Genomic DNA, 15291 nt, shown 5'->3' with positions numbered 1-15291 from the left:
CTGCGAAATTTTAATTCGAAGAAATTGTAATATTTTATACCGCCCTTCAACAGATCCTTTTTCACGAGAGCGAAAGGGAAACGTTTCCGGGAAAAAATGACGAAAATTCTGCGAAATTTTAATTCGAAGAAATTGTAATATTTTATATCGCCCCTCCACAGATCCTTTTTCACGAGAGCGAAAGGGAAACTTTTCCGGGAGAAAATGACGAAAATTCTGCGAAATTTTAATTCGAAGAAATTGTAATATTTTATATCGCCCCTCAACAGATCCTTTTTCACGAGAGCGAAAGGGAAACGTTTCCGGGAAAAAAAGAAAATTCTGCGAAATTTTAATTCGAAGGAATTGTAATATTTTATATCGCCCCTCAACAGATCCTTTTTCACGAGAGCGAAAGGGAAACGTTTCCGGGAAAAAATGACGAAAATTCTGCGAAATTTTAATTCGAAGAAATTGTAATATTTTATACCGCCCTTCAACAGATCCTTTTTCACGAGAGCGAAAGGGAAACGTTTCCGGGAAAAAATGACGAAAATTCTGCGAAATTTTAATTCGAAGAAATTGTAATATTTTATATCGCCCCTCCACAGATCCTTTTTCACGAGAGCGAAAGGGAAACGTTTCCGGGAAAAAAAGAAAATTCTGCGAAATTTTAATTCGAAGGAATTGTAATATTTTATATCGCCCCTCAACAGATCCTTTTTCACGAGAGCGAAAGGGAAACGTTTCCGGGAATAAATGACGAAAATTCTGCGAAATTTTAATTCGAAGGAATTGTAATATTTTATACCGTCTTTCAACAAATCCTTTTTCATGAGAACGAAAGGGAAACTTTTCCGGGAGAAAATGACGAAAATTCTGCGAAATTTTAATTCGAAGAAATTGTAATATTTTATACCGCCCTTCAACAGATCCTTTTTCACGAGAGCGAAAGGGAAACGTTTCCGGGAAAAAATGACGAAAATTCTGCGAAATTTTAATTCGAAGAAATTGTAATATTTTATATCGCCCCTCAACAGATCCTTTTTCACGAGAGCGAAAGGGAAACTTTTCCGTGAAAAAATGACGAAAATTCTGCGAAATTTTAATTCGAAGAAATTGTAATATTTTATACCGCCCTTCAACAGATCCTTTTTCACGAGAGCGAAAGGGAAACGTTTCCGGGAAAAAATGACGAAAATTCTGCGAAATTTTAATTCGAAGAAATTGTAATATTTTATATCGCCCCTCCACAGATCCTTTTTCACGAGAGCGAAAGGGAAACTTTTCCGGGAGAAAATGACGAAAATTCTGCGAAATTTTAATTCGAAGAAATTGTAATATTTTATATCGCCCCTCAACAGATCCTTTTTCACGAGAGCGAAAGGGAAACGTTTCCGGGAAAAAAAGAAAATTCTGCGAAATTTTAATTCGAAGGAATTGTAATATTTTATATCGCCCCTCAACAGATCCTTTTTCACGAGAGCGAAAGGGAAACGTTTCCGGGAAAAAATGACGAAAATTCTGCGAAATTTTAATTCGAAGAAATTGTAATATTTTATACCGCCCTTCAACAGATCCTTTTTCACGAGAGCGAAAGGGAAACGTTTCCGGGAAAAAATGACGAAAATTCTGCGAAATTTTAATTCGAAGAAATTGTAATATTTTATATCGCCCCTCCACAGATCCTTTTTCACGTGAGCGAAAGGGAAACTTTTCCGGAAGAAAATGACGAAAATTCTGCGAAATTTTAATTCGAAGAAATTGTAATATTTTATATCGCCCCTCAACAGATCCTTTTTCACGAGAGCGAAAGGGAAACGTTTCCGGGAAAAAAAGAAAATTCTGCGAAATTTTAATTCGAAGGAATTGTAATATTTTATATCGCCCCTCAACAGATCATTTTTCACGAGAGCGAAAGGGAAACTTTTCCGGGAAAAAAAGAAAGTTCTGGGAAATTTTAATTTTATGTAATATTTTATACCGCCCCTTAAGAGATTTGTTGGAAGAAGATATTTCATACTTTGCCTGGGTTGTGTTTAGGCATTCTATAGAATGACTAGTCATTCTATAGAATGCCTAGGCAAAGTATAGAATAAAACCGGTATTTCATACTTTGCCTGAAACGACCAGGCATTCTATACAATGCCTAGGCATTGTATAGAATGCCTGGATTTCATACTTTGCCGGTAACATATACATTTTTATTTTATATCATTACCTTCTTTCTAGCTGAGATTAAATATAAAGTTCGATCGTAAAATATATTTTACACTAAGTTATTAAATAAGTACTGCGTTGATGTCAGCTCAAAAAAATTCCATTGCGCACTATGAATGAAAACCTCGTATTTTTACACACTATGCGAAATTATTCTATAAAATTGAATATTAAGACATTTTTAGATTGATTTATGTATAACCAATTGAATCTTTTAATGAGGTAGAGGCACCGAAATGAAGAAAACATTGAGGGGGCCTGAGTCTGGTCCGGCCGTCCATGTACGGTCCCTTTCAGCGTACACGAGCTCCAAGGAAAGATTGGGCGATTCTGTGCCTCTGTAGTCTAGCGGTCTAGGGCGTTCACCCGGAAAGTGAAAGGACGTGGGTTCGATTCCCCGCAGGGGCAGTTGAATTTTCTTCGCAACAGCCAGTTGTTAAAAACCTTCGTATGTTATTAATACTTTACCGAAAAAAAAGGTTGCATCACTCCATAAGATAATAATGGATTCAATTCATTAAACGTGTTTTATTTAATTAATCAACTAATTTAAAGGGTTTAAATTTATTATTCAATTAAAGAGGAGTTTAATTAATTAATTTATTAAATGAGTTTTTAATTAATTAAATAATTAGCTCGCAATCAAAAGGTAATTGGTTGTTTATTAATTATTAACTTATGAAAGAGTAAGCTATTCCAGACCGGGCCGTAGACTCATAGAAATTTGATTCACCGGGCCGCGGTTCCCAAAAGGTTGAGAACCACTGACCCAGAGGGCTTGGGCGATGGTGGAAGAGCGATGCGACGCCCGGAGCATCAAGCACCGAAAGACCACCAGTGGGCAAGCAGACACAAAATTGAGGTTACAGTGGGCAGGTGCTTACAGAGATAGAGTAGCCCCCTTACGAGGCCTGCACGTCGCCAGCAGGCCTCGAAGGGGACCACGAATAACTAAATACATATATATACACAATACTGTATGCACCAATCACAAAAAAGACACAAATGCAGAACAAAAAACGCTATGCCAGTGTAAAGGGATACAAAATACGACTGGGGGAAAATGGCATGTAGGAAAGCACTGTGCATGTAAAAAGTTGATGCAAAGAAATATAGAAGCGAAAATATACCGTATTACATGATGCAATGATGCAGAACAAAACATTATACACGTGTAGTGAATTAAAATGTGCAGCAGAATTACAGGAAACTTATGAAATTATGACATATACATGTGACGAAACTTGGTGCCGAAAATACAGAGAATATTATTATTTATTTTATTTATTTATTTATTATATACAAACCTGTGCAAGGCCAGTAGGCTCTAACTCCACAGGTGCACTATTCAAACAATCAATAAAATTGGAAAGAGACGGCAGGGAACATCAGTACACATTCATACGCACGAATATATACAAAGAGAAAAATGCATAAAAGATGACACCAATAAAAAAAAAAATAAAAAAAAAATCCCCGAACACAAAACAACAATAAAATAAACATGTTTACACAATAAAATTCAATATATAAATCAGAATAAAATACATGTATATATATATATATATTTAAAAAAACACAAAAAAATAAACAAACAAATAAAAAATCATCACATGTAATTCCAAATTGAAATAATCAATAGAACTGATGGAAAAAAAAGTTATATAAATAAAACAAGCATATATGCACCAATAAAACCCGACATGAACTAAAATGCATAGCACATTAAAAATGTTGAAAGATCAGAAGCGTTGAGAGAGTGACAGAATCTGTGATATGTAGATGAACATACGAGATCTGGTGGTAATTTGTTCCATACTCTTCCAACTCGGCATCGGAAGTTATAAAATTTAGCATTGTTCCTGGCAGTTGGAATTTTTATTTGTAATGAATGTCTTCTCAGTGATGGTCTGGGATTGATTTCAAAAAATGGAGTTGACTGACCCGTATATACTAAGTTGTGTGCAAGTTTGAAGCACAGCTTTAAGTCGGCTTCAAGGCGACGCCATTCCAAAGAGTGGACGCCGAGACATCTCAGCCTTTCCTCGTATGGGCGATGACGCAGACTGCAAAACTGTTTGGTAAATGACTTCTGGACCTTTTCGATGAATTTTATATCTTTCACTTTGTACGGAGACCATATTTGCGAACAATACTCCAGGATTGGGCGTATAAAAACGGTAAGTGCTTGCATGAGTGTAGCGGTATCACATTTTCCATACGCCTTCCGTAGGACATAAGAAGCGCGTCTCGCTTTACACACTATATTCGAATAATGTAAGTCGAAATTTCTGGTATTGCAAATGGTGATCCCCAAGTCAGTGTAGGAAGTGAACCTCTGGAGCTCTTCGCCACCCATCGAGTAGCTTGGACTCATTCTGTATCCCCCTATGTGCATGACACCACTTTTGTTAACGGAAATTGGAAGACGATTGACCACAGTCCAGTTGTGGAGACGTTGGCAGGCAGAATTAAGCTCTGTGTGTTCAGACGTGGGAAAAAACAGTTTAACATCATCAGCAAATTGTACTAGTGGAATTGGATGAGTGTAAAAAGCAATGTCATACGTGAATAGTACAAACAACAGTGGACCCAACACAGAGCCCTGAACTACACCGCTAGATACGCATTTTTTCCCAGAGAGGCAATCTTCAACACGAACCTGAAAAGTTCTAGAGCCCAGATATGACTGCAGTATTCGGCACATCTTTTCTGGCACACCCAAGTTCAATAGCTTTGTGATTAGAAGAGAGCGGTCTATTTTATCGAATGCTTTGTGAAAATCAATAAACAATATATCAATTTCGGTTTATTTCTTCAACGGCATTTGTCCAATAGTCGTGGCAAATTAGTTGTTGGATTAATAGTGATCGACAAGGAACAAAACCAAATTGATTAGATGGTATAAACCCTGAATTGATAGCAAATGTAAGAAGTTTTTGGACCAGACATCTTTCGAATATTTTAGAAGAAATATCAGTCAATGATACCGGGCGATAGTTTTGAGGATCAGAACATTTGCCTTTATTTTTGAAAATAGGACGAACTATGGCATTCCTCCAGGAATTGGGTATCATACCAAAGTCATAAAAATACTGGAACACTGCACTCAAGAAATAAGATGCCTCGTCTCGTAAGGCCCTGTAGAAGCTACCGGGGATACCATCAGGCCCAGTAGAAGAGCGAGAAGGCAGTGCATCTATTAAAGAAGCGATACCTCTAGCATCAAACATATCGATGAATTGGGAATGGTCTTGCATAAGGCCGCCATCAAAATGAACTTCTGTCGCGAACGGTAACAAGTAAGCGTCTGAAAATATGTCCGCAAATATATCAGCCTTAGATTGACTGTCAGTAATTATAGCTCCATCTACAACAAGGGATGATATAGATGCAGCCGAACGTAGTTTCCGTCGAGCGTCTTTGTAGAAGGCAGTACGATTATTATTGCCACAAATCGAACGGAGGTGTGCACTCTCGCTTGATGCAACGTACGCATTGTATTCCTGAGCCATGGCACAATATATTCGTTTGTTTAGAACACTCGGATACCTCCTCAAATTGCGCCAAGCAATCAGTTTCCTCTTACCGATTAGTCGCAGTCTTTTATTTGCCACGTTGCTAAGTTTTAATGACATACGAGGAATATACCTCCAACAATTCAAAAAGAAAGTTTGAAATGCATCGAGGGGAGACATGCGCTTTTCCCGGATAGAACCAAAGAGATCATGTAGTAATAGAGAAAGAGCGTCATAATCCGCACTCCTAAAGTCATGTTTAGCCAAGCCTGAATAATTATTGGCTATTAAATTAGGCAGTCGAAAGAGAAATGGTATATGCGGTGGGTTGTCACTATTGCAGAAGGGTGGCAATGATCGTATGTCGATTATAAATTCGGGAACAGTGCACAAAAGAAGATCCAAGAAATTCTCTCCCTTAGTGGGAAAGTCAACAAGTTGATTGAATCCCAAGTCTGCAATAGAGGCAAGAAAGAATCTGTCAGTTGCATGTGTAGATATGAGGTGGTATGAATCCCATTTTATGTTTCTCATATTCAGGTCGCCGGCCAATACGATGGGATATCTAACTGTACAATATAGTCTGAGAGCATCGAAAAAACAATGTAAATGTCCGGCATCGGAAGATTTGTCCGGAGGAATATAAGCACAGATCACGCGCACACACTGAATACCGACTTTAATGTCCACAGCTATTATTTCGATTTCAGCATTATTTGTATCAGTTCTCGCCATAACAGCAGACGGGTTCAAATTATTTTTTGCAAATATGCAGACACCACCTCCAGGAGCGAACAATCTATCAGATCTAAACACGTCGTATCCCCGCGGGCATAGCAGGGAATCGGGTAGACTTGGGGACAGCCATGATTCGGATACGCATACAAGAGAGGGATCATAAGTTTCGAAAAATGAATGCAAAGTATACAGTTTATTGCAGAGACTGCGGGGATTCAAAAAGATTCCAAACACATCACATGGTCCTTTAGGTGGATCCGGATATCCCAGTGATCTTCCTAGTCACTCTGGGCCGTTAGAGACCTCTCTAGTAGAAGAGTCGTCATTTGTAGCTTGTTGTCCAGACGAATCCTCTAGAATAAATCTCGGAATTCCAAAAAATTCTCTTATATGAATTCCAACTGGCCAATGAGATGCATCACTTAAGATATTATAGTTCTCTTCAGCACTAGTCAAGACAAAAGAAGCGTAATGCATAACGTTCTTCGTGTTCAACTTCACGCACTCAAACTCGAATTGAGTATTCTGGAATAGCCCGCGTACGTCCGATACTGAAGTCTCCACATCAAACCTATTCACCAATAATCGCCTTTTACGAAGAGCTGGCACTACACGTATCTGCGACGATACAGCCTGGCCAACTCTGATGTTATGTCGACGACCATTTGGCGCTGTTTCTGCCAATCTCTGCTCATCCCTGCGATGTAATCGAACTGGGCCTATGGGACGATTAACCTCACGCATGGTATCCCGCTCTGACGTTTCACCATTATTTGGATGAGTCTGAGTCAACACTTGGGCAAATGAAACTGAAGCTGCAAGAGATTGAGGTGTTGATTCCGATTGGATTGGTTTTATCGATGTATTCACAGAGGGGCGGAGAGTGCTCGACAAGGCAGAAATATCCGACTGCATCTTCGGAATATTTTGAGTGAGACTTTCCAGTTTGCTGAAACGCTCTTCAAATTTCTGAAAATTATTTACGATGAGATTTGATAAACTACTAAACTCTTGACCAGCAGAAGAAAAATTAGGGCTTACACTCGTAGTTCCCGAACGTCTATTCGAAGCGACGTGAGCATCCTCAAATAACTTCGAGATCTGAGATTTCAAATCCAAAAATCGTTGTCTCTCCGATGCCCTCACAGATTTCCTGTCACAAACTCCCGTAAAAATTTCGAACATTTCATCTAAGCTTTTGTAAAATTCTCCATTAAAAACATTGCCTCCGGAGGACGATAGAGGGCGTTCATCAGGCATTCCTATCAGAAAAAACTGCTCTGATACATATGAATAATAATTTCGAGCTTCTGACTACGACGGCTGTGACTGCATCAAATACAACCATCACTGTTTGTTTACACCGCCATGTTTATGGGCGGTTCAATTAAACTTCAAAAAATCCAGAAACGAAATTCAGTCGTGGTTCTATTTAAAACAAAAATGTCATGAACTCGGCATTCACCACTTCCGATAAGAGAATATAACAAAATCTCCCCGAACAACGCTGATAATTATGAAAAATACTATGTAACTTACAGAGCTCCAACGAACACGTCAAGCACACTTGATTATGGTATATGATACTATAGAAATTGGCATGTGATGCTGAAGACATTACATTTTGCCAATGCGTAGAACGGAAGGTACAAAAGACAAAAAGTATAATGGAGTACTTATTGCAACAAAAATAGGAAAGTAGTCTATTACTGATACAATGAAGAACACAAAATGCATTTCGGGTATAGCATGATACAGAAAATGATAGTGCTTCGCAGAAATTACACAACTCAATAAATATTGCACAGAATTATGTGTTTCGGAATATATATTATATACTACAATTATATTCGGAGCACTCAAAGCGCAGTATCTTATATATAAATGTGAAAGTATGTATGTATGTATGTATGTATGTATGCTCTTTATACAAATCTACAGTTTTAGACCGATCGTCGCCAGATTTTGCATGTATACCAAACAGGTCCGGGATTGAACCGTAGGCTACTTTAAAAGTTCGTCAGGGCTGGGCAAATGCCCGAAATGGGCGAAAAACTGCCGGGCAACAATGGTTTTGGGGGCCTCAACAATCACTTTCGGAACGTTTACTTTGGTTGCCGTGGTTCCCAACAATGCGTTTCAGACGGGAATATATGCCTTTACAATGGTTTGTCACACCTTTAATTCTGTCATTATAACAGTTTATTCCTTTATAACGGTTTGTCGCTTATCCAATCCTCCCAGTAACTGAAGAAAACCCGGGAAGCGCCGGGTATTTCTGCTAGCCTATATACAGGGTGTTCTGTAAGTGATAATGCGGCCTTTATCTTATCAACCGCCCATCGTATAGGTATAGTTTCAATTTAGAAAATGCTTAAAACGCGTTTGAATAATATTCGCTGGACATGGGACGTCACTAATAGCAGAGAACAACAACTACGGTGACAAAACTGAGAATAAAAATGTTCAACTCCAGCTGCCAGTCGTTAAATAATTATTAAGGTATACATATATAATTTTTTTACAGGGCGGGCAACGTCGCCGGGTATCAGCTAGTCTTATATATAAATGTGAAAGTATGTATGTATGTATGTATGCTCTTTATACAAATCTACAGTTTTAGACCGATCGTCACCAGATTTTGCATATATATCAAACAGGTCCGGGATTGAACCGTAGGCTACTTTAAAAGTTCGTCAGAGCTGGGTAAATGCCCGAAATGGGCGAAAAACTGCCGGGCAACAATGGTTTTGGGGCCTCAACAATCACTTTCGGAACGTTTACTTTGGTTACCGTGGTTCCCAACAATGCATTTCAGACGTGTATATGTCTTTACAATGGTTTGTCACATCTTTAACGCTGCCATCATTACAGTTTATTCCTTTATAATGGTTTGGCTCTTTTCCAATACTCCCAGTAATTGAAGAAAACCCTGGAAGCGCCAGATATTTTTGCTTGCATGTATACAGGGTGTCCTGTAAGTGCTAATGTGGCCTTTATCTCATCAACCACCCATCGTTGAGGTATAGTTTCAATTTAAAAAGTGCTTAAAAGGAGTTTGAATAATATTCGCTGCAGAAACTGGACATCTGACGTCACTAACAACAGAGAACAACAACTACGACGATAAAACAGGGAATAAAAATGTTCTACGCCAGCTGATGAACTCAATGCTTGCCTCAAATCATCAGCACTCTACTTCACCAAACACCAACTCTGGCCATATCGCTACATTGCAATTTACTGCCATTAGTGAGATGGGTTGGAAGTGAAGGTTCTGTCTATCGGTGGTCGCCTCGAGTTTGTTAGGACATCAACACTCTGGCACGAAGCTAAAAAATTATCATTATCCACCAACATGCGAGTTCAACTGCAAAATGACTCAGCACTGCTATCATTTTCACATCAAACTTGGTCAAACTTGGCAATGGAAGAATTCCCGTAGACCCAAGCACTGGACTGATAACGTTCCCAAATGGATTTTGACAGTTATTATATATATAAACTCAGTTCAAGAACTTGCAGACAAAGTCTTCCCAAACATTCAACAAAATCACCGAAACCATGAGTGGCTTTGTGGGAGTGCGATTCTGGCACCGAAAAATGAGTGTGAACAAGATCAACGGAAAAATCCTAAAAATTATTCCGGGAGACTCCACATCTTACAAATCGGTTGACACTGTCACAGACACAGCGCAGACAGTTCTGTATCCTGCAGAATTTCTGAACTCTTTGGATATACCGGGTGTGCCACCTCACAACTTGACCCTCAAAGTCGGAGCACCTAAAATGATTTTAAGAAATTTGGAGATACCGATACTCTGCAATGGCAGCAGACTCTGCGTGAAGAAATTGCACAATTGCATCATTGAAGCAACGATTCTAACTGGATGTGACAAAGAAAAAAAAGTCTTCATTCCACGTATCCCACTCATCACCGAAGAAATGCCATTCACTTTAAAGCGATTACAGTTCCCGATTCGTTTAGCTTTTGCCATGACAATCAACAAAGCGCAAGGCCAGTCTTTAGCAGTGGCAGGTATCAACTTATTTGAGCCCTCTTTTTCACACGGACACCTTTTCGTCACCTGTTCGCGTGTTGGTAATAGCAAAAATTTGTACATCTACACACCAGATGGAAAAAGAAAAAATATTGTGTATCCACAAGCGATTGCCTGAAGATTTTAATTAAGATATTTAAAAATAAAAGTAATTTTTTCTTATTTGATGCAGAAATTTTTTTGATTAAGAAATAATTAATAAGCTATACATATATAAATTTTTTACGGGGCGGGCAACGTCGCCGGGTATCAGCTAGTGAAACATAAATCAAAACAACACAAACATAGTGCAATAAAGTGAATATATACGATACCAGCGTCACACACGCAGCATTATGAACAGCAACCGGAATCAATGAACTTCAATGTCTGTCAGAAGCTGCACATAAAGGCATTGTTAGAAAAGTTTGGAATATCTCATGCCAAGGGATCGTAGTCTGAGTCCGATGAGGGGTTGTTATCAGCTTGTGAGGGAACTGAAACATTCATGTTTTGGCATTGTTTCGTGACTGCGATTTTGTCTTCGTTCGCTGTGACGTACCTAACAAGGAGCTTAATTCTTTCCATTCTGGAGTGTTTTCGCAGTAACTGTATCTTCCAAGTGGTGTAATTCTGTGGCGTTGTAGAGCCGAAATGAATCCTTAGTATACTCGCATGCTGTGGCATAGTGAAAGACAGTTCCCTCCCTTCCACATTTACACATGCTAGAAAACCTACTCTGGTGAAAACGATGAAGATAGGAGGGGAAGGGGACATGCTCTGAAAAAAATAAAATAGCCTCTCTTGACCAGCCATAACTAGAGCATTTAACTTGCGTAAGTACTTCATAGATCTTACGACCTGTTTTCGTGTCATTGGATCACCGTGATTGCCATTTCTATAACAGATCATTTCGCAATTTCTTCATCGCCCAAAACTTAGGGAGGAGGATAGAGAAATCTGTTACTGGTCTTTCGGTCGCTGATTTAGCTAACAGATTGGCTGCTTCATTTCCAGTATTTCTTCTGTGCACCCGGGTTCGAACCCCACACTTGCCACAGTGGTGGTCGGCTGAAGTTGGTTTTCTGTGGTTCCCAGCTTCGAGGCGAAAATGTAGGCCGATCTCCCCGTTAAAAAGTCTCGCCTCAGAGAGCAACAGGCCTCTACAACGATACAATTATTCAATCATTGCACTTCACTCATAATTAGAAAAACAGATGGCAACACTACACGTAACATACATTACACAGAAACAAACTTCACGTCTGGTTCACAACATGCTCACGCACATTTCAACATCTACCCATTCGTTAGAAGCTCCGCAGAGGAATGTGGGCGAGGTGCATGTGTGGTTAAGTAGTAGTATGTGTTGCGGTAATCGCGATAAATCGGTTACTATACATAGTCATCAATCATTTCGGTAAGTTTGAAAATTTATAACTTTTACCGGTGATTATGCATGATTCCAAAGTGTTGTTGGTGAATTTGAAAAATTCTAAAAAAAAGAAAAGATACGCAAATAACGAATAGAATGCCTCCGAATCGTTTATTACAGCAGTACGTGTTGCACATGACCACCACCACCACCACAGGGGATAACATATTGCAGGCGAGTCACAAATCCAGCAACGGCAGAGTGCAGCAGGTCCGGATGTATACGTGACACCTCTAGGCGCATCGCAACTTCCAGTTCCGACCGCATCGATACACCCGAGATTTCGAATATCCCCCATGACCGGAAGTCTGCCGGTGTCAAATCTGGAGACCGAGGAGGCCATGAGAACCTGCGACGCCTGCTAATGATTTTGTCTTCCCCGAACGTCTGTATCAGGAATGCCTTGACCGGAGTAGCAATGTGACTAGTTACTCCATCTTGCATAAACGTGACGGTAAAAAGTGCATCTCTTTCACGCAAATATGGCACGACCTTCTCACGCAGAAGCGTTAAATAACGTTGCGCATTCACCTTAGCCGTTTTCCACCCATTTACTGAGCACTGTGTTTCAAAGAAGAAGGGTCCTATGATGAACGAATCTGTGAACCCACACCACTGTCACTTTTGGGAATGCAATGGTTTCTGCATGTACTCACGTGGATTAGACGTCGCCCAGATGCGACAGTTATGGGTATTAACGTCGCCATGAAGCGAAAAATAAGCTTCACCTGTCCACAAGAAGTTAAAGACCCAGGTGGGATTCTGTTCGATTTTGGAGAAAAACCCACCTCGCAAATGCTTCCCTCTGTACGGTATCCGTTGGTAAAAGTTCACGACACGACTGCAATCTGTATGGGTACAGATCAAGGATTCCATGAAGAATATTGCGTACCGAGGATGGTGGTAGGCCCAAGGGTCTGGCAGCTTCACGAGCACTGCTGGTCCCTGCAGCTGATTCGGAAGCTAACGCGTCCATTTCGGCTGCAACACGTGGCGAACGTGTTCCTTAAACATGGTCGTCCGGCTCTCTTACACGATCTGATCCTCCAGCGTTCTAGTTTCCTCAAACCGTTAAACAACTTTATGAGGCCTGTCGCTATATATTAAAATACTTTTTTCCAGTCCTCACATTATTTTGAACTCGGAATTTACGCGAGGCAATGGTCGCTGATTCCTGTGGTTCACGTAACGCAACTTCACCGACAAAGCTTTATCCTTCGCACTCAGCATCCTTGTTGACATACACGGTTTACAACTGTGAACGGGTTGTGGATCAGGAGCGCAAGTTCTTATAACCGTCTCATCTGCATATTTCCACCGAAGTCGGTCGTACCAGCGCCATCTATTTTTTATTTATTTTTTCTCCTGTCTTAAAGAATTCCGTGACCTAGCTATGCTAACCCTGCAAACCGTTTTTATTAAGTTTTTACGAACTTTTTGCCCACCCTGTATATTTTTCAAGTGTTTGCAGCACTCTGAGTACATATTTGTTAATTTTAAATAATCGGTGGTTTCTCTTATTTTCTGTTTGAAATTCCATTCTACGCGAAATGTCTGATGGGTAATCCAAATCCGAAATACAAACTATGTTTCACGATTTTATGTATTTTTTAAATGTCTTGCTACAGGGGAAAATAATTTTTTGTGAAGGTAAAGCTTGATTTGCACATACAAACATTGAATTAAATGCTCCGAAAACAAATATTTTCACTGTAAAATATTTGTCAAAAATACTTTTTTACCATTGTTTATTTCATTTTTTTTAGTTCTGAATATGAGAGATATATTATTATCTTGAGCAATGTGATGAAAATATCACGTTAACGTTATAGGGGAAAGTGACGTATAATGAGATAGGCTACTTGCCTAATATATATATATATATATATATATATGAGATGCCCCTTTATCTCTTTTGTACGGTGGTAACATCTGTTGTTAAGAGACATGCACATATTAGCTTGACGGTAGATGGAGCGGCGAACAACAAAACCTTACTGATTTGCATGCGACTCCAGCTTCAGGAGCCTATTTAACTTCAGCCTGCACAAGAGGTTCCAGAAGTTATTTTTCGACGGGTTTTACAACGCACACTGTAAGTCATTTTTAAACATTTCCTTATTAGTACATATACTCAGCATTACATGTAGTTTCATTTTCATGTATTGATTTCTCAATTCATTTGCTTATTTGTTGATTTATTTGATGATATTTCTTAAACATTGGTTGTGCAGAATATGAAGTCCCAATACAATGAAGTCCCTAATATGGGATATCTCATATTGAGACCTCATTTTGTAGACAACGCCTAAAGTACCACATCTTCTCATTTATTTCCAATGATCTTAAAGCAAATTAACATTTTTGTGATGGCTCCTGTAAAGCGAAAGAAATGGTCCCGAGAAGCGATGGTGGAAGCAGTTAATGGTGTAAGGAGAAGAGGATGGGTTACCTCAAGGCTGCAAAATAATTTCCCGTGCCAAAGGCACAATTGAAAGGTGTGCCAAAGATTCAAGATCGGTCGAGGAACTCGTAGGAGTCAGCTTATGCAGAAAGACAGCCTTGACTGCAGAGTTGGAGGAACAATTATCGCAATATTACGTTATTATGTCTGAACGCTTTTTCAGTTTACGTTGTGCAAACATCAAACATATGGCCTTCCAACTAGCTTTGAGGAACGAAATTAATCATCCATTTAACGAAGCGGAAAAAATAACTGGACAAAAATGGCTTCGCGGCTTTTTGAAATGGCACCTTTTGTCACTGAGAAAACTAGAAAGGTTATCACATGCTAGGGCCAAGGAGTTTACTACGGAGGGTATTAACGCCTTCTTCGACATATTTGAAATTAGAGAAAAATTCAGAAATGGAGAAAATGAATCATGCTCCACATCGTTTAGTTAACGTGGATGAGAGGGATCACAGTGGTGCAGCAGAAGAAGAACAAAGTGATAGCCGTAAAAGGTAGGAAACAAATAAACACCCTGACTTCCTTAGAAAGGGAGAAATTGATTGCAATTGTGGCCTGCATGAATACACAGGGGTTGTACATTCTTCCACCAATTGCGTTTCCTAGAAAAAATATGCTCCATCCTCTAATGGAAGGAACTCTTTCTGTCTCAATTTCAAATTGCCACCCGTCTGGATGGATTCAAAACGATATGTTTACGAGATGGTTCGAGCATTTCCTGAAAATGACCAAGCCCACTTCACCCGATCCTGTTGTTTTGGTTTTAATGGTCATTACAGCCATTCAAGAAACATAGACTTAGCGGAAAGAAATCATGTCTAGTTTGCCTACCACCCCACACAACGCCCCAAATACAGCCACTGGATGTTGGTTTCATGTTTCCGCTGAAAA

The 15291-nt window shown here is 39.4% G+C and overlaps 1 protein-coding gene and 1 non-coding gene across 4 annotated transcripts in view; one reads left to right on the top strand and one right to left on the bottom strand.

Moving 5' to 3' along the window:
- The window catches only part of LOC149076617 (glutamate receptor ionotropic, kainate 2-like), a 122025-nt gene that overhangs the window by 87402 nt on the left and 19332 nt on the right, over positions 1-15291 (bottom strand). The gene's annotated exons all lie outside the window — the stretch shown is intronic.
- Positions 2534-2607, top strand: TRNAS-GGA (transfer RNA serine (anticodon GGA)). Its single transcript has one exon. It is a non-coding gene; the product is annotated as a tRNA-Ser (tRNA).

The sequence above is a fragment of the Pholcus phalangioides genome, unplaced genomic scaffold (assembly GCF_987345545.1).
Source record: "Pholcus phalangioides strain wild (caught in Gottingen) unplaced genomic scaffold, Ppha-v1.0 ptg000015l_1, whole genome shotgun sequence".
Classification (NCBI taxonomy): domain Eukaryota; kingdom Metazoa; phylum Arthropoda; class Arachnida; order Araneae; family Pholcidae; genus Pholcus; species Pholcus phalangioides.
Note: the sequence above shows the minus strand (reverse complement) of the source record. Positions and strands in the feature narration are given on the sequence as shown.